The sequence below is a fragment of the Lithobates pipiens genome, unplaced genomic scaffold (genome assembly GCF_037356315.1).
Source record: "Lithobates pipiens isolate NorthernLeopardFrog02 unplaced genomic scaffold, aLitPip1_a1.2 Scaffold_13, whole genome shotgun sequence".
NCBI classification, from domain to species: Eukaryota; Metazoa; Chordata; class Amphibia; order Anura; family Ranidae; genus Lithobates; species Lithobates pipiens.
In genome coordinates, this window is record NW_027507718.1 from 385,386,627 (window position 1) to 385,406,214 (window position 19,588).

Genomic DNA, 19,588 nt, shown 5'->3' on the forward strand with positions numbered 1-19,588 from the left:
AGAGGAACTTGCCTGAGGAACTATTCAAGTCGTAACAAATAAACACAATTGAATAATGGTCACTGCTAAATAATAGGGATGAGCTCAAGATCTGGTCCAGATACAGTTTAAGATTTAAATTTACCTGCTTGGGCATGTGCCTTAGTGCAATATCTTTTGATATTTAAGTGGGAACCGGAGGTCATGTTAAGTAGAAATATTTGTACCGTTGATTAGTTGTTGGAGAAAGGAAGAGCTCAGCAATTAGGTGATGGCAGGAAAGACTATCCTGAATAGATGAGTTTGCAGGGATCACCTGAAGCATACAGACAGGGAAATAGCCATATAGATTGGTGGATGGAATTTGAGAGGATGGGATAGTCCATGGGAAAATCCCAGAGGACAGCATGATATGAAGTGTTGAGGGAGCTAGCGAACAGGAGTTCTTGGAAGCAGAGAACAGGGTGGTTTATTTGATACTATATGATAAGGTTAATGATGTAGCTAGAGGCAGAGTTGTGGGAAGCTTTTTATGCCCTTAGTATTTTGAATTTGATTTGTTGGGAGAACGGAAGCCAAGGAGAGATTGGCAGAGATCGGGTGGCTGACACCTCTACTAGTAAATGGTTGGTAAGGGGGATACAACTGGCAGTAGCGAATCAGATAGACTGAAGGGGGAATGGTCTGTTTAGAGGCAGGCCATAGAGTAAGGAGTTGCAATAGTCGAGAGATATCACGGGAGTGAAGTGGAAGTTTGGTGGTGTCATTGGTAAAAATGGGGCATTCTTTGGAATTCTTATTGTGGGGAAGGTAGCGAGATTTAGACAGTAAATAGTTGTGGGGCTGACAAAAGGGTACATAAAGAATTACAGCTTGCACCGGGCATGAGGGAAGGGAACAATATAACGCAGGTTAGCTTACCATTCCCTCTCTTTGCTCTGAATTGCACAGGGTACTTCCAATTTTGCTGATATCAACTCTCAAGAGAAGCCTAAACCACTAGGCTCTATCGTTAACTTGTGCAGCAAATCCACGTCAATAAAGCTCCCTTATGACTGTAATCCATTACTTTATAAAGCATTAGAGCAGCATCACTATGAAGAATGACTATATAAAACCGACTCTGGTGGGACTCGAACCCACAACCGTTGAATTACTACACTAACTAGAAGTCCAATGCGCTATCCATTGCGCCACAGAGCCCACTCTGAAGACTTTGTTAGAGGAACTTGCCTGAGGAACTTGCCTGAGGAACTTGCCTGAGGAACTTGCCTGAGGAACTATTCAAGTCGTAACAAATAAACACAATTGAATAATGGTCACTGCTAAATAATAGGGATGAGCTCAAGATCTGGTCCAGATACAGTTTAAGATTTAAATTTACCTGCTTGGGCATGTGCCTTAGTGCAATATCTTTTGATATTTAAGTGGGAACCGGAGGTCATGTTAAGTAGAAATATTTGTACCGTTGATTAGTTGTTGGAGAAAGGAAGAGCTCAGCAATTAGGTGATGGCAGGAAAGACTATCCTGAATAGATGAGTTTGCAGGGATCACCTGAAGCATACAGACAGGGAAATAGCCATATAGATTGGTGTAGGGAATTTGAGAGGATGGGATAGTCCATGGGAAAATCCCAGAGGACAGCATGGGATGAAGTGTTGAGGGAGCTAGCGAACAGGAGTTCTTGGAAGCAGAGAACAGGGTGGTTTATTTGATACTATATGATAAGGTTAATGATGTAGCTAGAGGCAGAGTTGTGGGAAGCTTTTTATGCCCTTAGTATTTTGAATTTGATTTGTTGGGAGAACGGAAGCCAAGGAGAGATTGGCAGAGATCGGGTGGCTGACACCTCTACTAGTAAATGGTTGGTAAGGGGGATACAACTGGCAGTAGCGAATCAGATAGACTGAAGGGCGAATGGTCTGTTTAGAGGCAGGCCATAGAGTAAGGAGTTGCAATAGTCGAGAGATATCACGGGAGTGAAGTGGAAGTTTGGTGGTGTCATTGGTAAAAATGGGGCATTCTTTGGAATTCTTATTGTGGGGAAGGTAGCGAGATTTAGACAGTAAATAGTTGTGGGGCTGACAAAAGGGTACATAAAGAATTACAGCTTGCACCGGGCATGAGGGAAGGGAACAATATAACGCAGGTTAGCTTACCATTCCCTCTCTTTGCTCTGAATTGCACAGGGTACTTCCAATTTTGCTGATATCAACTCTCAAGAGAAGCCTAAACCACTAGGCTCTATCGTTAACTTGTGCAGCAAATCCACGTCAATAAAGCTCCCTTATGAATGTAATCCATTACTTTATAAAGCATTAGAGCAGCATCACTATGAAGAATGACTATATAAAACCGACTCTGGTGGGACTCGAACCCACAACCTTTGAATTACTACACCAACTAGAAGTCCAATGCGCTATCCATTGCGCCACAGAGCCCTCTCTGAAGACTTTGTTAGAGGAACTTGCCTGAGGAACTTGCCTGAGGAACTATTCAAGTCGTAACAAATAAACACAATTGAATAATGGTCACTGCTAAATAATAGGGATGAGCTCAAGATCTGGTCCAGATACAGTTTAAGATTTAAATTTACCTGCTTGGGCATGTGCCTTAGTGCAATATCTTTTGATATTTAAGTGGGAACCGGAGGTCATGTTAAGTAGAAATATTTGTACCGTTGATTAGTTGTTGGAGAAAGGAAGAGCTCAGCAATTAGGTGATGGCAGGAAAGACTATCCTGAATAGATGAGTTTGCAGGGATCACCTGAAGCATACAGACAGGGAAATAGCCATATAGATTGGTGGAGGGAATTTGAGAGGATGGAATAGTCCATGGGAAAATCCCAGAGGACAGCATGGGATGAAGTGTTGAGGGAGCTAGCGAACAGGAGTTCTTGGAAGCAGAGAACAGGGTGGTTTATTTGATACTATATGATAAGGTTAATGATGTAGCTAGAGGCAGAGTTGTGGGAAGCTTTTTATGCCCTTAGTATTTTGAATTTGATTTGTTGGGAGAACGGAAGCCAAGGAGAGATTGGCAGAGATCGGGTGGCTGACACCTCTACTAGTAAATGGTTGGTAAGGGGGATACAACTGGCAGTAGCGAATCAGATAGACTGAAGGGCGAATGGTCTGTTTAGAGGCAGGCCATAGAGTAAGGAGTTGCAATAGTCGAGAGATATCACGGGAGTGAAGTGGAAGTTTGGTGGTGTCATTGGTAAAAATGGGGCATTCTTTGGAATTCTTATTGTGGGGAAGGTAGCGAGATTTAGACAGTAAATAGTTGTGGGGCTGACAAAAGGGTACATAAAGAATTACAGCTTGCACCGGGCATGAGGGAAGGGAACAATATAACGCAGGTTAGCTTACCATTCCCTCTCTTTGCTCTGAATTACACAGGGTACTTCCAATTTTGCTGATATCAACTCTCAAGAGAAGCCTAAACCACTAGGCTCTATCGTTAACTTGTGCAGCAAATCCACGTCAATAAAGCTCCCTTATGAATGTAATCCATTACTTTATAAAGCATTAGAGCAGCATCACTATGAAGAATGACTATATAAAACCGACTCTGGTGGGACTCGAACCCACAACCTTTGAATTGCTACACCAACTAGAAGTCCAATGCGCTATCCATTGTGCCACAGAGCCCTCTCTGAAGACTTTGTTAGAGGAACTTGCCTGAGGAACTATTCAAGTCGTAACAAATAAACACAATTGAATAATTTACTTTATAAAGCATTAGAGCAGCATCACTATGAAGAATGACTATATAAAACCGACTCTGGTGGGACTCGAACCCACAACCTTTGAATTGCTACACCAACTAGAAGTCCAATGCGCTATCCATTGCGCCACAGAGCCCTCTCTGAAGACTTTGTTACAGGAACTTGCCTGAGGAACTATTCAAGTCGTAACAAATAAACACAATTGAATAATGGTCACTGCTAAATAATAGGGATGAGCTCAAGATCTGGTCCAGATACAGTTTAAGATTTAAATTTACCTGCTTGGGCATGTGCCTTAGTGCAATATCTTTTGATATTTAAGTGGGAACCGGAGGTCATGTTAAGTAGAAATATTTGTACCGTTGATTAGTTGTTGGAGAAAGGAAGAGCTCAGCAATTAGGTGATGGCAGGAAAGACTATCCTGAATAGATGAGTTTGCAGGGATCACCTGAAGCATACAGACAGGGAAATAGCCATATAGATTGGTGTAGGGAATTTGAGAGGATGGGATAGTCCATGGGAAAATCCCAGAGGACAGCATGGGATGAAGTGTTGAGGGAGCTAGCGAACAGGAGTTCTTGGAAGCAGAGAACAGGGTGGTTTATTTGATACTATATGATAAGGTTAATGATGTAGCTAGAGGCAGAGTTGTGGGAAGCTTTTTATGCCCTTAGTATTTTGAATTTGATTTGTTGGGAGAACGGAAGCCAAGGAGAGATTGGCAGAGATCGGGTGGCTGACACCTCTACTAGTAAATGGTTGGTAAGGGGGATACAACTGGCAGTAGCGAATCAGATAGACTGAAGGGCGAATGGTCTGTTTAGAGGCAGGCCATAGAGTAAGGAGTTGCAATAGTCGAGAGATATCACGGGAGTGAAGTGGAAGTTTGGTGGTGTCATTGGTAAAAATGGGGCATTCTTTGGAATTCTTATTGTGGTGAAGGCAGTAAGATTTAGACAGTAAATAGTTGTGGGGCTGACAAAAGGGTACATAAAGAATTACAGCTTGCACCGGGCATGAGCGAAGGGAACCATATAACGCAGGTTAGCTTACCATTCCCTCTCTTTGCTCTGAATTGCACAGGGTAACTCCAATTTTGCTGATATCAACTCTCAAGAGAAGCCTAAACCACTAGGCTCTATCTTTAACTTGTGCAGTAAATCCACGTCAATAAAGCTCCCTTATGAATGTAATCCATTACTTTATAAAGCATTAGAGCAGCATCACTATGAAGAATGACTATATAAAACCGACTCTGGTGGGACTCGAACCCACAACCTTTGAATTACTACACCAACTAGAAGTCCAATGCGCTATCCATTGCGCCACAGAGCCCTCTCTGAAGACTTTGTTAGAGGAACTTGCCTGAGGAACTATTCAAGTCGTAACAAATAAACACAATTGAATAATGGTCACTGCTAAATAATAGGGATGAGCTCAAGATCTGGTCCAGATACAGTTTAAGATTTAAATTTACCTGCTTGGGCATGTGCCTTAGTGCAATATCTTTTGATATTTAAGTGGGAACCGGAGGTCATGTTAAGTAGAAATATTTGTACCGTTGATTAGTTGTTGGAGAAAGGAAGAGCTCAGCAATTAGGTGATGGCAGGAAAGACTATCCTGAATAGATGAGTTTGCAGGGATCACCTGAAGCATACAGACAGGAAAATAGCCATATAGATTGGTGTAGGGAATTTGAGAGGATGGGATAGTCCATGGGAAAATCCCAGAGGACAGCATGGGATGAAGTGTTGAGGGAGCTAGCGAACAGGAGTTCTTGGAAGCAGAGAACAGGGTGGTTTATTTGATACTATATGATAAGGTTAATGATGTAGCTAGAGGCAGAGTTGTGGGAAGCTTTTTATGCCCTTAGTATTTTGAATTTGATTTGTTGGGAGAACGGAAGCCAAGGAGAGATTGGCAGAGATCGGGTGGCTGACACCTCTACTAGTAAATGGTTGGTAAGGGGGATACAACTGGCAGTACGAATCAGATAGACTGAAGGGCGAATGGTCTGTTTAGAGGCAGGCCATAGAGTAAGGAGTTGCAATAGTCGAGAGATATCACGGGAGTGAAGTGGAAGTTTGGTGGTGTCATTGGTAAAAATGGGGCATTCTTTGGAATTCTTATTGTGGGGAAGGTAGCGAGATTTAGACAGTAAATAGTTGTGGGGCTGACAAAAGGGTACATAAAGAATTACAGCTTGCACCGGGCATGAGGGAAGGGAACAATATAACGCAGGTTAGCTTACCATTCCCTCTCTTTGCTCTGAATTGCACAGGGTACTTCCAATTTTGCTGATATCAACTCTCAAGAGAAGCCTAAACCACTAGGCTCTATCGTTAACTTGTGCAGCAAATCCACGTCAATAAAGCTCCCTTATGAATGTAATCCATTACTTTATAAAGCATTAGAGCAGCATCACTATGAAGAATGACTATATAAAACCGACTCTGGTGGGACTCGAACCCACAACCTTTGAATTACTTCTCCAACTAGAAGTCCAATGCGCTATCCATTGCGCCACAGAGCCCTCTCTGAAGACTTTGTTAGAGGAACTTGCCTGAGGAACTATTCAAGTCGTAACAAATAAACACAATTGAATAATGGTCACTGCTAAATAATAGGGATGAGCTCAAGATCTGGTCCAGATACAGTTTAAGATTTAAATTTACCTGCTTGGGCATGTGCCTTAGTGCAATATCTTTTGATATTTAAGTGGGAACCGGAGGTCATGTTAAGTAGAAATATTTGTACCGTTGATTAGTTGTTGGAGAAAGGAAGAGCTCAGCAATTAGGTGATGGCAGGAAAGACTATCCTGAATAGATGAGTTTGCAGGGATCACCTGAAGCATACAGACAGGGAAATAGCCATATAGATTGGTGTAGGGAATTTGAGAGGATGGGATAGTCCATGGGAAAATCCCAGAGGACAGCATGGGATGAAGTGTTGAGGGAGCTAGCGAACAGGAGTTCTTGGAAGCAGAGAACAGGGTGGTTTATTTGATACTATATGATAAGGTTAATGATGTAGCTAGAGGCAGAGTTGTGGGAAGCTTTTTATGCCCTTAGTATTTTGAATTTGATTTGTTGGGAGAACGGAAGCCAAGGAGAGATTGGCAGAGATCGGGTGGCTGACACCTCTACTAGTAAATGGTTGGTAAGGGGGATACAACGGGCAGTAGCGAATCAGATAGACTGAAGGGCGAATGGTCTGTTTAGAGGCAGGCCATAGAGTAAGGAGTTGCAATAGTCGAGAGATATCACGGGAGTGAAGTGGAAGTTTGGTGGTGTCATTGGTAAAAATGGGGCATTCTTTGGAATTCTTATTGTGGGGAAGGTAGCGAGATTTAGACAGTAAATAGTTGTGGGGCTGACAAAAGGGTACATAAAGAATTACAGCTTGCACCGGGCATGAGGGAAGGGAACAATATAACGCAGGTTAGTTTACCATTCCCTCTCTTTGCTCTGAATTGCACAGGGTAAATCCAATTTTGCTGATATCAACTCTCAAGAGAAGCCTAAACCACTAGGCTCTATCGTTAACTTGTGCAGCAAATCCACGTCAATAAAGCTCCCTTATGAATGTAATCCATTACTTTATAAAGCATTAGAGCAGCATCACTATGAAGAATGACTATATAAAAGCGACTCTGGTGGGACTCGAACCCACAACCTTTGAATTACTACACCAACTAGAAGTCCAATGCGCTATCCATTGCGCCACAGAGCCCTCTCTGAAGACTTTGTTAGAGGAACTTGCCTGAGGAACTATTCAAGTCGTAACAAATAAACACAATTGAATAATGGTCACTGCTAAATAATAGGGATGAGCTCAAGATCTGGTCCAGATACAGTTTAAGATTTAAATTTACCTGCTTGGGCATGTGCCTTAGTGCAATATCTTTTGATATTTAAGTGGGAACCGGAGGTCATGTTAAGTAGAAATATTTGTACCGTTGATTAGTTGTTGGAGAAAGGAAGAGCTCAGCAATTAGGTGATGGCAGGAAAGACTATCCTGAATAGATGAGTTTGCAGGGATCACCTGAAGCATACAGACAGGGAAATAGCCATATAGATTGGTGTAGGGAATTTGAGAGGATGGGATAGTCCATGGGAAAATCCCAGAGGACAGCATGGGATGAAGTGTTGAGGGAGCTAGCGAACAGGAGTTCTTGGAAGCAGAGAACAGGGTGGTTTATTTGATACTATATGATAAGGTTAATGATGTAGCTAGAGGCAGAGTTGTGGGAAGCTTTTTATGCCCTTAGTATTTTGAATTTGATTTGTTGGGAGAACGGAAGCCAAGGAGAGATTGGCAGAGATCGGGTGGCTGACACCTCTACTAGTAAATGGTTGGTAAGGGGGATACAACTGGCAGTAGCGAATCAGATAGACTGAAGGGCGAATGGTCTGTTTAGAGGCAGGCCATAGAGTAAGGAGTTGCAATAGTCGAGAGATATCACGGGAGTGAAGTGGAAGTTTGGTGGTGTCATTGGTAAAAATGGGGCATTCTTTGGAATTCTTATTGTGGTGAAGGCAGTAAGATTTAGACAGTAAATAGTTGTGGGGCTGACAAAAGGGTACATAAAGAATTACAGCTTGCACCGGGCATGAGCGAAGGGAACCATATAACGCAGGTTAGCTTACCATTCCCTCTCTTTGCTCTGAATTGCACAGGGTAACTCCAATTTTGCTGATATCAACTCTCAAGAGAAGCCTAAACCACTAGGCTCTATCTTTAACTTGTGCAGCAAATCCACGTCAATAAAGCTCCCTTATGAATGTAATCCATTACTTTATAAAGCATTAGAGCAGCATCACTATGAAGAATGACTATATAAAACCGACTCTGGTGGGACTCGAACCCACAACCTTTGAATTACTACACCAACTAGAAGTCCAATGCGCTATCCATTGCGCCACAGAGCCCTCTCTGAAGACTTTGTTAGAGGAACTTGCCTGAGGAACTATTCAAGTCGTAACAAATAAACACAATTGAATAATGGTCACTGCTAAATAATAGGGATGAGCTCAAGATCTGGTCCAGATACAGTTTAAGATTTAAATTTACCTGCTTGGGCATGTGCCTTAGTGCAATATCTTTTGATATTTAAGTGGGAACCGGAGGTCATGTTAAGTAGAAATATTTGTACCGTTGATTAGTTGTTGGAGAAAGGAAGAGCTCAGCAATTAGGTGATGGCAGGAAAGACTATCCTGAATAGATGAGTTTGCAGGGATCACCTGAAGCATACAGACAGGGAAATAGCCATATAGATTGGTGGAGGGAATTCGAGAGGATGGGATAGTCCATGGGAAAATCCCAGAGGACAGCATGGCATGAAGTGTTGAGGGAGCTAGCGAACAGGAGTTCTTGGAAGCAGAGAACAGGGTGGTTTATTTGATACTATATGATAAGGTTAATGATGTAGCTAGAGGCAGAGTTGTGGGAAGCTTTTTATGCCCTTAGTATTTTGAATTTGATTTGTTGGGAGAACGGAAGCCAAGGAGAGATTGGCAGAGATCGGGTGGCTGACACCTCTACTAGTAAATGGTTGGTAAGGGGGATACAAATGGCAGTAGCGAATCAGATAGACTGAAGGGGGAATGGTCTGTTTAGAGGCAGGCCATAGAGTAAGGAGTTGCAATAGTCGAGAGATATCACGGGAGTGAAGTGGAAGTTTGGTGGTGTCATTGGTAAAAATGGGGCATTCTTTGGAATTCTTATTGTGGTGAAGGCAGTAAGATTTAGACAGTAAATAGTTGTGGGGCTGACAAAAGGGTACATAAAGAATTACAGCTTGCACCGGGCATGAGCGAAGGGAACCATATAACGCAGGTTAGCTTACCATTCCCTCTCTTTGCTCTGAATTGCACAGGGTAACTCCAATTTTGCTGATATCAACTCTCAAGAGAAGCCTAAACCACTAGGCTCTATCTTTAACTTGTGCAGCAAATCCACGTCAATAAAGCTCCCTTATGAATGTAATCCATTACTTTATAAAGCATTAGAGCAGCATCACTATGAAGAATGACTATATAAAACCGACTCTGGTGGGACTCGAACCCACAAGCTTTGAATTACTACACCAACTAGAAGTCCAATGCGCTATCCATTGCGCCACAGAGCCCTCTCTGAAGACTTTGTTAGAGGAACTTGCCTGAGGAACTATTCAAGTCGTAACAAATAAACACAATTGAATAATGGTCACTGCTAAATAATAGGGATGAGCTCAAGATCTGGTCCAGATACAGTTTAAGATTTAAATTTACCTGCTTGGGCATGTGCCTTAGTGCAATATCTTTTGATATTTAAGTGGGAACCGGAGGTCATGTTAAGTAGAAATATTTGTACCGTTGATTAGTTGTTGGAGAAAGGAAGAGCTCAGCAATTAGGTGATGGCAGGAAAGACTATCCTGAATAGATGAGTTTGCAGGGATCACCTGAAGCATACAGACAGGGAAATAGCCATATAGATTGGTGGAGGGAATTCGAGAGGATGGGATAGTCCATGGGAAAATCCCAGAGGACAGCATGGCATGAAGTGTTGAGGGAGCTAGCGAACAGGAGTTCTTGGAAGCAGAGAACAGGGTGGTTTATTTGATACTATATGATAAGGTTAATGATGTAGCTAGAGGCAGAGTTGTGGGAAGCTTTTTATGCCCTTAGTATTTTGAATTTGATTTGTTGGGAGAACGGAAGCCAAGGAGAGATTGGCAGAGATCGGGTGGCTGACACCTCTACTAGTAAATGGTTGGTAAGGGGGATACAACTGGCAGTAGCGAATCAGATAGACTGAAGGGGGAATGGTCTGTTTAGAGGCAGGCCATAGAGTAAGGAGTTGCAATAGTCGAGAGATATCACGGGAGTGAAGTGGAAGTTTGGTGGTGTCATTGGTAAAAATGGGGCATTCTTTGGAATTCTTATTGTGGTGAAGGCAGTAAGATTTAGACAGTAAATAGTTGTGGGGCTGACAAAAGGGTACATAAAGAATTACAGCTTGCACCGGGCATGAGCGAAGGGAACCATATAACGCAGGTTAGCTTACCATTCCCTCTCTTTGCTCTGAATTGCACAGGGTAACTCCAATTTTGCTGATATCAACTCTCAAGAGAAGCCTAAACCACTAGGCTCTATCTTTAACTTGTGCAGCAAATCCACGTCAATAAAGCTCCCTTATGAATGTAATCCATTACTTTATAAAGCATTAGAGCAGCATCACTATGAAGAATGACTATATAAAACCGACTCTGGTGGGACTCGAACCCACAACCTTTGAATTACTACACCAACTAGAAGTCCAATGCGCTATCCATTGCGCCACAGAGCCCTCTCTGAAGACTTTGTTAGAGGAACTTGCCTGAGGAACTATTCAAGTCGTAACAAATAAACACAATTGAATAATGGTCACTGCTAAATAATAGGGATGAGCTCAAGATCTGGTCCAGATACAGTTTAAGATTTAAATTTACCTGCTTGGGCATGTGCCTTAGTGCAATATCTTTTGATATTTAAGTGGGAACCGGAGGTCATGTTAAGTAGAAATATTTGTACCGTTGATTAGTTGTTGGAGAAAGGAAGAGCTCAGCAATTAGGTGATGGCAGGAAAGACTATCCTGAATAGATGAGTTTGCAGGGATCACCTGAAGCATACAGACAGGGAAATAGCCATATAGATTGGTGGATGGAATTTGAGAGGATGGGATAGTCCATGGGAAAATCCCAGAGGACAGCATGGGACGAAGTGTTGAGGGAGCTAGCGAACAGGAGTTCTTGGAAGCAGAGAACAGGGTGGTTTATTTGATACTATATGATAAGGTTAATGATGTAGCTAGAGGCAGAGTTGTGGGAAGCTTTTTATGCCCTTAGTATTTTGAATTTGATTTGTTGGGAGAACGGAAGCCAAGGAGAGATTGGCAGAGATCGGGTGGCTGACACCTCTACTAGTAAATGGTTGGTAAGGGGGATACAACTGGCAGTAGCGAATCAGATAGACTGAAGGGGGAATGGTCTGTTTAGAGGCAGGCCATAGAGTAAGGAGTTGCAATAGTCGAAAGATATCACGGGAGTGAAGTGGAAGTTTGGTGGTGTCATTGGTAAAAATGGGGCATTCTTTGGAATTCTTATTGTGGGGAAGGTAGCGAGATTTAGACAGTAAATAGTTGTGGGGCTGACAAAAGGGTACATAAAGAATTACAGCTTGCACCGGGCATGAGGGAAGGGAACAATATAACGCAGGTTAGCTTACCATTCCCTCTCTTTGCTCTGAATTGCACAGGGTACTTCCAATTTTGCTGATATCAACTCTCAAGAGAAGCCTAAACCACTAGGCTCTATCGTTAACTTGTGCAGCAAATCCACGTCAATAAAGCTCCCTTATGACTGTAATCCATTACTTTATAAAGCATTAGAGCAGCATCACTATGAAGAATGACTATATAAAACCGACTCTGGTGGGACTCGAACCCACAACCGTTGAATTACTACACTAACTAGAAGTCCAATGCGCTATCCATTGCGCCACAGAGCCCACTCTGAAGACTTTGTTAGAGGAACTTGCCTGAGGAACTTGCCTGAGGAACTTGCCTGAGGAACTATTCAAGTCGTAACAAATAAACACAATTGAATAATGGTCACTGCTAAATAATAGGGATGAGCTCAAGATCTGGTCCAGATACAGTTTAAGATTTAAATTTACCTGCTTGGGCATGTGCCTTAGTGCAATATCTTTTGATATTTAAGTGGGAACCGGAGGTCATGTTAAGTAGAAATATTTGTACCGTTGATTAGTTGTTGGAGAAAGGAAGAGCTCAGCAATTAGGTGATGGCAGGAAAGACTATCCTGAATAGATGAGTTTGCAGGGATCACCTGAAGCATACAGACAGGGAAATAGCCATATAGATTGGTGTAGGGAATTTGAGAGGATGGGATAGTCCATGGGAAAATCCCAGAGGACAGCATGGGATGAAGTGTTGAGGGAGCTAGCGAACAGGAGTTCTTGGAAGCAGAGAACAGGGTGGTTTATTTGATACTATATGATAAGGTTAATGATGTAGCTAGAGGCAGAGTTGTGGGAAGCTTTTTATGCCCTTAGTATTTTGAATTTGATTTGTTGGGAGAACGGAAGCCAAGGAGAGATTGGCAGAGATCGGGTGGCTGACACCTCTACTAGTAAATGGTTGGTAAGGGGGATACAACTGGCAGTAGCGAATCAGATAGACTGAAGGGCGAATGGTCTGTTTAGAGGCAGGCCATAGAGTAAGGAGTTGCAATAGTCGAGAGATATCACGGGAGTGAAGTGGAAGTTTGGTGGTGTCATTGGTAAAAATGGGGCATTCTTTGGAATTCTTATTGTGGTGAAGGCAGTAAGATTTAGACAGTAAATAGTTGTGGGGCTGACAAAAGGGTACATAAAGAATTACAGCTTGCACCGGGCATGAGCGAAGGGAACCATATAACGCAGGTTAGCTTACCATTCCCTCTCTTTGCTCTGAATTGCACAGGGTAACTCCAATTTTGCTGATATCAACTCTCAAGAGAAGCCTAAACCACTAGGCTCTATCTTTAACTTGTGCAGCAAATCCACGTCAATAAAGCTCCCTTATGAATGTAATCCATTACTTTATAAAGCATTAGAGCAGCATCACTATGAAGAATGACTATATAAAACCGACTCTGGTGGGACTCGAACCCACAACCTTTGAATTACTACACCAACTAGAAGTCCAATGCGCTATCCATTGCGCCACAGAGCCCTCTCTGAAGACTTTGTTAGAGGAACTTGCCTGAGGAACTTGCCTGAGGAACTTGCCTGAGGAACTATTCAAGTCGTAACAAATAAACACAATTGAATAATGGTCACTGCTAAATAATAGGGATGAGCTCAAGATCTGGTCCAGATACAGTTTAAGATTTAAATTTACCTGCTTGGGCATGTGCCTTAGTGCAATATCTTTTGATATTTAAGTGGGAACCGGAGGTCATGTTAAGTAGAAATATTTGTACCGTTGATTAGTTGTTGGAGAAAGGAAGAGCTCAGCAATTAGGTGATGGCAGGAAAGACTATCCTGAATAGATGAGTTTGCAGGGATCACCTGAAGCATACAGACAGGGAAATAGCCATATAGATTGGTGGATGGAATTTGAGAGGATGGGATAGTCCATGGGAAAATCCCAGAGGACAGCATGGGATGAAGTGTTGAGGGAGCTAGCGAACAGGAGTTCTTGGAAGCAGAGAACAGGGTGGTTTATTTGATACTATATGATAAGGTTAATGATGTAGCTAGAGGCAGAGTTGTGGGAAGCTTTTTATGCCCTTAGTATTTTGAATTTGATTTGTTGGGAGAACGGAAGCCAAGGAGAGATTGGCAGAGATCGGGTGGCTGACACCTCTACTAGTAAATGGTTGGTAAGGGGGATACAACTGGCAGTAGCGAATCAGATAGACTGAAGGGGGAATGGTCTGTTTAGAGGCAGGCCATAGAGTAAGGAGTTGCAATAGTCGAGAGATATCACGGGAGTGAAGTGGAAGTTTGGTGGTGTCATTGGTAAAAATGGGGCATTCTTTGGAATTCTTATTGTGGGGAAGGTAGCGAGATTTAGACAGTAAATAGTTGTGGGGCTGACAAAAGGGTACATAAAGAATTACAGCTTGCACCGGGCATGAGGGAAGGGAACAATATAACGCAGGTTAGCTTACCATTCCCTCTCTTTGCTCTGAATTGCACAGGGTACTTCCAATTTTGCTGATATCAACTCTCAAGAGAAGCCTAAACCACTAGGCTCTATCGTTAACTTGTGCAGCAAATCCACGTCAATAAAGCTCCCTTATGACTGTAATCCATTACTTTATAAAGCATTAGAGCAGCATCACTATGAAGAATGACTATATAAAACCGACTCTGGTGGGACTCGAACCCACAACCGTTGAATTACTACACTAACTAGAAGTCCAATGCGCTATCCATTGCACCACAGAGCCCACTCTGAAGACTTTGTTAGAGGAACTTGCCTGAGGAACTTGTGGGGCTGACAAAAGGGTACATAAAGAATTACAGCTTGCACCGGGCATGAGGGAAGGGAACAATATAACGCAGGTTAGCTTACCATTCCCTCTCTTTGCTCTGAATTGCACAGGGTACTTCCAATTTTGCTGATATCAACTCTCAAGAGAAGCCTAAACCACTAGGCTCTATCGTTAACTTGTGCAGCAAATCCACGTCAATAAAGCTCCCTTATGAATGTAATCCATTACTTTATAAAGCATTAGAGCAGCATCACTATGAAGAATGACTATATAAAACCGACTCTGGTGGGACTCGAACCCACAACCTTTGAATTACTACACCAACTAGAAGTCCAATGCGCTATCCATTGCGCCACAGAGCCCTCTCTGAAGACTTTGTTAGAGGAACTTGCCTGAGGAACTATTCAAGTCGTAACAAATAAACACAATTGAATAATGGTCACTGCTAAATAATAGGGATGAGCTCAAGATCTGGTCCAGATACAGTTTAAGATTTAAATTTACCTGCTTGGGCATGTGCCTTAGTGCAATATCTTTTGATATTTAAGTGGGAACCGGAGGTCATGTTAAGTAGAAATATTTGTACCGTTGATTAGTTGTTGGAGAAAGGAAGAGCTCAGCAATTAGGTGATGGCAGGAAAGACTATCCTGAATAGATGAGTTTGCAGGGATCACCTGAAGCATACAGACAGGAAAATAGCCATATAGATTGGTGTAGGGAATTTGAGAGGATGGGATAGTCCATGGGAAAATCCCAGAGGACAGCATGGGATGAAGTGTTGAGGGAGCTAGCGAACAGGAGTTCTTGGAAGCAGAGAACAGGGTGGTTTATTTGATACTATATGATAAGGTTAATGATGTAGCTAGAGGCAGAGTTGTGGGAAGCTTTTTATGCCCTTAGTATTTTGAATTTGATTTTTTGGGAGAACGATAGCCAAGGAGAGATTGGCAGAGATCGGGTGGCTGACACCTCTACTAGTAAATGGTTGGTAAGGGGGATACAACTGGCAGTAGCGAATCAGATAGACTGAAGGGCGAATGGTCTGTTTAGAGGCAGGCCATAGAGTAAGGAGTTGCAATAGTCGAGAGATATCACGGGAGTGAAGTGGAAGTTTGGTGGTGTCATTGGTAAAAATGGGGCATTCTTTGGAATTCTTATTGTGGGGAAGGTAGCGAGATTTAGACAGTAAATAGTTGTGGGGCTGACAAAAGGGTACATAAAGAATTACAGCTTGCACCGGGCATGAGGGAAGGGAACAATATAACGCAGGTTAGCTTACCATTCCCTCTCTTTGCTCTGAATTGCACAGGGTACTTCCAATTTTGCTGATATCAACTCTCAAGAGAAGCCTAAACCACTAGGCTCTATCGTTAACTTGTGCAGCAAATCCACGTCAATAAAGCTCCCTTATGAATGTAATCCATTACTTTATAAAGCATTAGAGCAGCATCACTATGAAGAATGACTATATAAAACCGACTCTGGTGGGACTTGAACCCACAACCTTTGAATTACTACACCAACTAGAAGTCCAATGCGCTATCCATTGCGCCACAGAGCCCTCTCTGAAGACTTTGTTAGAGGAACTTGCCTGAGGAACTTGCCTGAGGAACTATTCAAGTCGTAACAAATAAACACAATTGAATAATGGTCACTGCTAAATAATAGGGATGAGCTCAAGATCTGGTCCAGATACAGTTTAAGATTTAAATTTACCTGCTTGGGCATGTGCCTTAGTGCAATATCTTTTGATATTTAAGTGGGAACCGGAGGTCATGTTAAGTAGAAATATTTGTACCATTCCCTCTCTTTGCTCTGAATTGCACAGGGTACTTCCAATTTTGCTGATATCAACTCTCAAGAGAAGCCTAAACCACTAGGCTCTATCGTTAACTTGTGCAGCAAATCCACGTCAATAAAGCTCCCTTATGAATGTAATCCATTACTTTATAAAGCATTAGAGCAGCATCACTATGAAGAATGACTATATAAAACCGACTCTGGTGGGACTCGAACCCACAACCTTTGAATTACTACACCAACTAGAAGTCCAATGCGCTATCCATTGCGCCACAGAGCCCTCTCTGAAGACTTTGTTAGAGGAACTTGCCTGAGGAACTATTCAAGTCGTAACAAATAAACACAATTGAATAATGGTCACTGCTAAATAATAGGGATGAGCTCAAGATCTGGTCCAGATACAGTTTAAGATTTAAATTTACCTGCTTGGGCATGTGCCTTAGTGCAATATCTTTTGATATTTAAGTGGGAACCGGAGGTCATGTTAAGTAGAAATATTTGTACCGTTGATTAGTTGTTGGAGAAAGGAAGAGCTCAGCAATTAGGTGATGGCAGGAAAGACTATCCTGAATAGATGAGTTTGCAGGGATCACCTGAAGCATACAGACAGGAAAATAGCCATATAGATTGGTGTAGGGAATTTGAGAGGATGGGATAGTCCATGGGAAAATCCCAGAGGACAGCATGGGATGAAGTGTTGAGGGAGCTAGCGAACAGGAGTTCTTGGAAGCAGAGAACAGGGTGGTTTATTTGATACTATATGATAAGGTTAATGATGTAGCTAGAGGCAGAGTTGTGGGAAGCTTTTTATGCCCTTAGTATTTTGAATTTGATTTTTTGGGAGAACGATAGCCAAGGAGAGATTGGCAGAGATCGGGTGGCTGACACCTCTACTAGTAAATGGTTGGTAAGGGGGATACAACTGGCAGTAGCGAATCAGATAGACTGAAGGGCGAATGGTCTGTTTAGAGGCAGGCCATAGAGTAAGGAGTTGCAATAGTCGAGAGATATCACGGGAGTGAAGTGGAAGTTTGGTGGTGTCATTGGTAAAAATGGGGCATTCTTTGGAATTCTTATTGTGGGGAAGGTAGCGAGATTTAGACAGTAAATAGTTGTGGGGCTGACAAAAGGGTACATAAAGAATTACAGCTTGCACCGGGCATGAGGGAAGGGAACAATATAACGCAGGTTAGCTTACCATTCCCTCTCTTTGCTCTGAATTGCACAGGGTACTTCCAATTTTGCTGATATCAACTCTCAAGAGAAGCCTAAACCACTAGGCTCTATCGTTAACTTGTGCAGCAAATCCACGTCAATAAAGCTCCCTTATGAATGTAATCCATTACTTTATAAAGCATTAGAGCAGCATCACTATGAAGAATGACTATATAAAACCGACTCTGGTGGGACTCGAACCCACAACCTTTGAATTACTACACCAACTAGAAGTCCAATGCGCTATCCATTGCGCCACAGAGCCCTCTCTGAAGACTTTGTTAGAGGAACTTGCCTGAGGAACTTGCCTGAGGAACTATTCAAGTCGTAACAAATAAACACAATTGAATAATGGTCACTGCTAAATAATAAGGATGAGCTCAAGATCTGGTCCAGATACAGTTTAAGATTTAAATTTACCTGCTTGGGCATGTGCCTTAGTGCAATATCTTTTGATATTTAAGTGGGAACCGGAGGTCATGTTAAGTAGAAATATTTGTACCGTTGATTAGTTGTTGGAGAAAGGAAGAGCTCAGCAATTAGGTGATGGCAGGAAAGACTATCCTGAATAGATGAGTTTGCAGGGATCACCTGAAGCATACAGACAGGGAAATAGCCATATAGATTGGTGGAGGGAATTTGAGAGGATGGAATAGTCCATGGGAAAATCCCAGAGGACAGCATGGGATGAAGTGTTGAGGGAGCTAGCGAACAGGAGTTCTTGGAAGCAGAGAACAGGGTGGTTTATTTGATACTATATGATAAGGTTAATGATGTAGCTAGAGGCAGAGTTGTGGGAAGCTTTTTATGCCCTTAGTATTTTGAATTTGATTTGTTGGGAGAACGGAAGCCAAGGAGAGATTGGCAGAGATCGGGTGGCTGACACCTCTACTAGTAAATGGTTGGTAAGGGGGATACAACTGGCAGTAGCGAATCAGATAGACTGAAGGGCGAATGGTCTGTTTAGAGGCAGGCCATAGAGTAAGGAGTTGCAATAGTCGAGAGATATCACGGGAGTGAAGTGGAAGTTTGGTGGTGTCATTGGTAAAAATGGGGCATTCTTTGGAATTCTTATTGTGGGGAAGGTAGCGAGATTTAGACAGTAAATAGTTGTGGGGCTGACAAAAGGGTACATAAAGAATTACAGCTTGCACCAGGCATGAGGGAAGGGAACAATATAACGCAGGTTAGCTTACCATTCCCTCTCTTTGCTCTGAATTGCACAGGGTACTTCCAATTTTGCTGATATCAACTCTCAAGAGAAGCCTAAAGCACTAGGCTCTATCGTTAACTTGTGCAGCAAATCCACGTCAATAAAGCTCCCTTATGAATGTAATCCATTACTTTATAAAGCATTAGAGCAGCATCACTATGAAGAATGACTATATAAAACCGACTCTGGTGGGACTCGAACCCACAACCTTTGAATTGCTACACCAACTAGAAGTCCAATGCGCTATCCATTGCGCCACAGAGCCCTCTCTGAAGACTTTGTTAGAGGAACTTGCCTGAGGAACTTGCCTGAGGAACTATTCAAGTCGTAACAAATAAACACAATTGAATAATGGTCACTGCTAAATAATAGGGATGAGCTCAAGATCTGGTCCAGATACAGTTTAAGATTTAAATTTACCTGCTTGGGCATGTGCCTTAGTGCAATATCTTTTGATATTTAAGTGGGAACCGGAGGTCATGTTAAGTAGAAATATTTGTACCGTTGATTAGTTGTTGGAGAAAGGAAGAGCTCAGCAATTAGGTGATGGCAGGAAAGACTATCCTGAATAGATGAGTTTGCAGGGATCACCTGAAGCATACAGACAGGAAAATAG

The 19,588-nt window shown here is 42.4% G+C and overlaps 18 non-coding genes across 18 annotated transcripts; all 18 read right to left on the reverse strand.

The window, feature by feature from the left end:
- Nucleotides 1-1,097: 1,097 nt before the first annotated feature.
- TRNAR-UCU (transfer RNA arginine (anticodon UCU)) lies at nt 1,098-1,182 on the reverse strand. Its single transcript is given in 2 exon segments — nt 1,098-1,133; nt 1,146-1,182. It is a non-coding gene; the product is annotated as a tRNA-Arg (tRNA).
- A 1,154-nt stretch (nt 1,183-2,336) lies between these two features.
- Nucleotides 2,337-2,421, reverse strand: TRNAR-UCU (transfer RNA arginine (anticodon UCU)). Its single transcript is given in 2 exon segments — nt 2,337-2,372; nt 2,385-2,421. It is a non-coding gene; the product is annotated as a tRNA-Arg (tRNA).
- A 1,128-nt stretch (nt 2,422-3,549) lies between these two features.
- On the reverse strand, nt 3,550-3,634 carry TRNAR-UCU (transfer RNA arginine (anticodon UCU)). The gene is given in 2 exon segments: nt 3,550-3,585; nt 3,598-3,634. It is a non-coding gene; the product is annotated as a tRNA-Arg (tRNA).
- A 128-nt stretch (nt 3,635-3,762) lies between these two features.
- TRNAR-UCU (transfer RNA arginine (anticodon UCU)) lies at nt 3,763-3,847 on the reverse strand. Its single transcript is given in 2 exon segments — nt 3,763-3,798; nt 3,811-3,847. It is a non-coding gene; the product is annotated as a tRNA-Arg (tRNA).
- A 1,115-nt stretch (nt 3,848-4,962) lies between these two features.
- TRNAR-UCU (transfer RNA arginine (anticodon UCU)) lies at nt 4,963-5,047 on the reverse strand. The gene is given in 2 exon segments: nt 4,963-4,998; nt 5,011-5,047. It is a non-coding gene; the product is annotated as a tRNA-Arg (tRNA).
- A 1,114-nt stretch (nt 5,048-6,161) lies between these two features.
- On the reverse strand, nt 6,162-6,246 carry TRNAR-UCU (transfer RNA arginine (anticodon UCU)). The gene is given in 2 exon segments: nt 6,162-6,197; nt 6,210-6,246. It is a non-coding gene; the product is annotated as a tRNA-Arg (tRNA).
- Nucleotides 6,247-7,361: 1,115 nt separating this feature from the next.
- On the reverse strand, nt 7,362-7,446 carry TRNAR-UCU (transfer RNA arginine (anticodon UCU)). The gene is given in 2 exon segments: nt 7,362-7,397; nt 7,410-7,446. It is a non-coding gene; the product is annotated as a tRNA-Arg (tRNA).
- Nucleotides 7,447-8,561: 1,115 nt separating this feature from the next.
- TRNAR-UCU (transfer RNA arginine (anticodon UCU)) lies at nt 8,562-8,646 on the reverse strand. Its single transcript is given in 2 exon segments — nt 8,562-8,597; nt 8,610-8,646. It is a non-coding gene; the product is annotated as a tRNA-Arg (tRNA).
- A 1,115-nt stretch (nt 8,647-9,761) lies between these two features.
- Nucleotides 9,762-9,846, reverse strand: TRNAR-UCU (transfer RNA arginine (anticodon UCU)). Its single transcript is given in 2 exon segments — nt 9,762-9,797; nt 9,810-9,846. It is a non-coding gene; the product is annotated as a tRNA-Arg (tRNA).
- Nucleotides 9,847-10,961: 1,115 nt separating this feature from the next.
- Nucleotides 10,962-11,046, reverse strand: TRNAR-UCU (transfer RNA arginine (anticodon UCU)). Its single transcript is given in 2 exon segments — nt 10,962-10,997; nt 11,010-11,046. It is a non-coding gene; the product is annotated as a tRNA-Arg (tRNA).
- A 1,115-nt stretch (nt 11,047-12,161) lies between these two features.
- TRNAR-UCU (transfer RNA arginine (anticodon UCU)) lies at nt 12,162-12,246 on the reverse strand. Its single transcript is given in 2 exon segments — nt 12,162-12,197; nt 12,210-12,246. It is a non-coding gene; the product is annotated as a tRNA-Arg (tRNA).
- A 1,141-nt stretch (nt 12,247-13,387) lies between these two features.
- TRNAR-UCU (transfer RNA arginine (anticodon UCU)) lies at nt 13,388-13,472 on the reverse strand. Its single transcript is given in 2 exon segments — nt 13,388-13,423; nt 13,436-13,472. It is a non-coding gene; the product is annotated as a tRNA-Arg (tRNA).
- A 1,141-nt stretch (nt 13,473-14,613) lies between these two features.
- TRNAR-UCU (transfer RNA arginine (anticodon UCU)) lies at nt 14,614-14,698 on the reverse strand. The gene is given in 2 exon segments: nt 14,614-14,649; nt 14,662-14,698. It is a non-coding gene; the product is annotated as a tRNA-Arg (tRNA).
- A 322-nt stretch (nt 14,699-15,020) lies between these two features.
- TRNAR-UCU (transfer RNA arginine (anticodon UCU)) lies at nt 15,021-15,105 on the reverse strand. Its single transcript is given in 2 exon segments — nt 15,021-15,056; nt 15,069-15,105. It is a non-coding gene; the product is annotated as a tRNA-Arg (tRNA).
- A 1,115-nt stretch (nt 15,106-16,220) lies between these two features.
- On the reverse strand, nt 16,221-16,305 carry TRNAR-UCU (transfer RNA arginine (anticodon UCU)). The gene is given in 2 exon segments: nt 16,221-16,256; nt 16,269-16,305. It is a non-coding gene; the product is annotated as a tRNA-Arg (tRNA).
- Nucleotides 16,306-16,739: 434 nt separating this feature from the next.
- TRNAR-UCU (transfer RNA arginine (anticodon UCU)) lies at nt 16,740-16,824 on the reverse strand. Its single transcript is given in 2 exon segments — nt 16,740-16,775; nt 16,788-16,824. It is a non-coding gene; the product is annotated as a tRNA-Arg (tRNA).
- A 1,115-nt stretch (nt 16,825-17,939) lies between these two features.
- TRNAR-UCU (transfer RNA arginine (anticodon UCU)) lies at nt 17,940-18,024 on the reverse strand. The gene is given in 2 exon segments: nt 17,940-17,975; nt 17,988-18,024. It is a non-coding gene; the product is annotated as a tRNA-Arg (tRNA).
- Nucleotides 18,025-19,152: 1,128 nt separating this feature from the next.
- TRNAR-UCU (transfer RNA arginine (anticodon UCU)) lies at nt 19,153-19,237 on the reverse strand. The gene is given in 2 exon segments: nt 19,153-19,188; nt 19,201-19,237. It is a non-coding gene; the product is annotated as a tRNA-Arg (tRNA).
- Between the last annotated feature and the right edge of the window lie 351 nt (nt 19,238-19,588).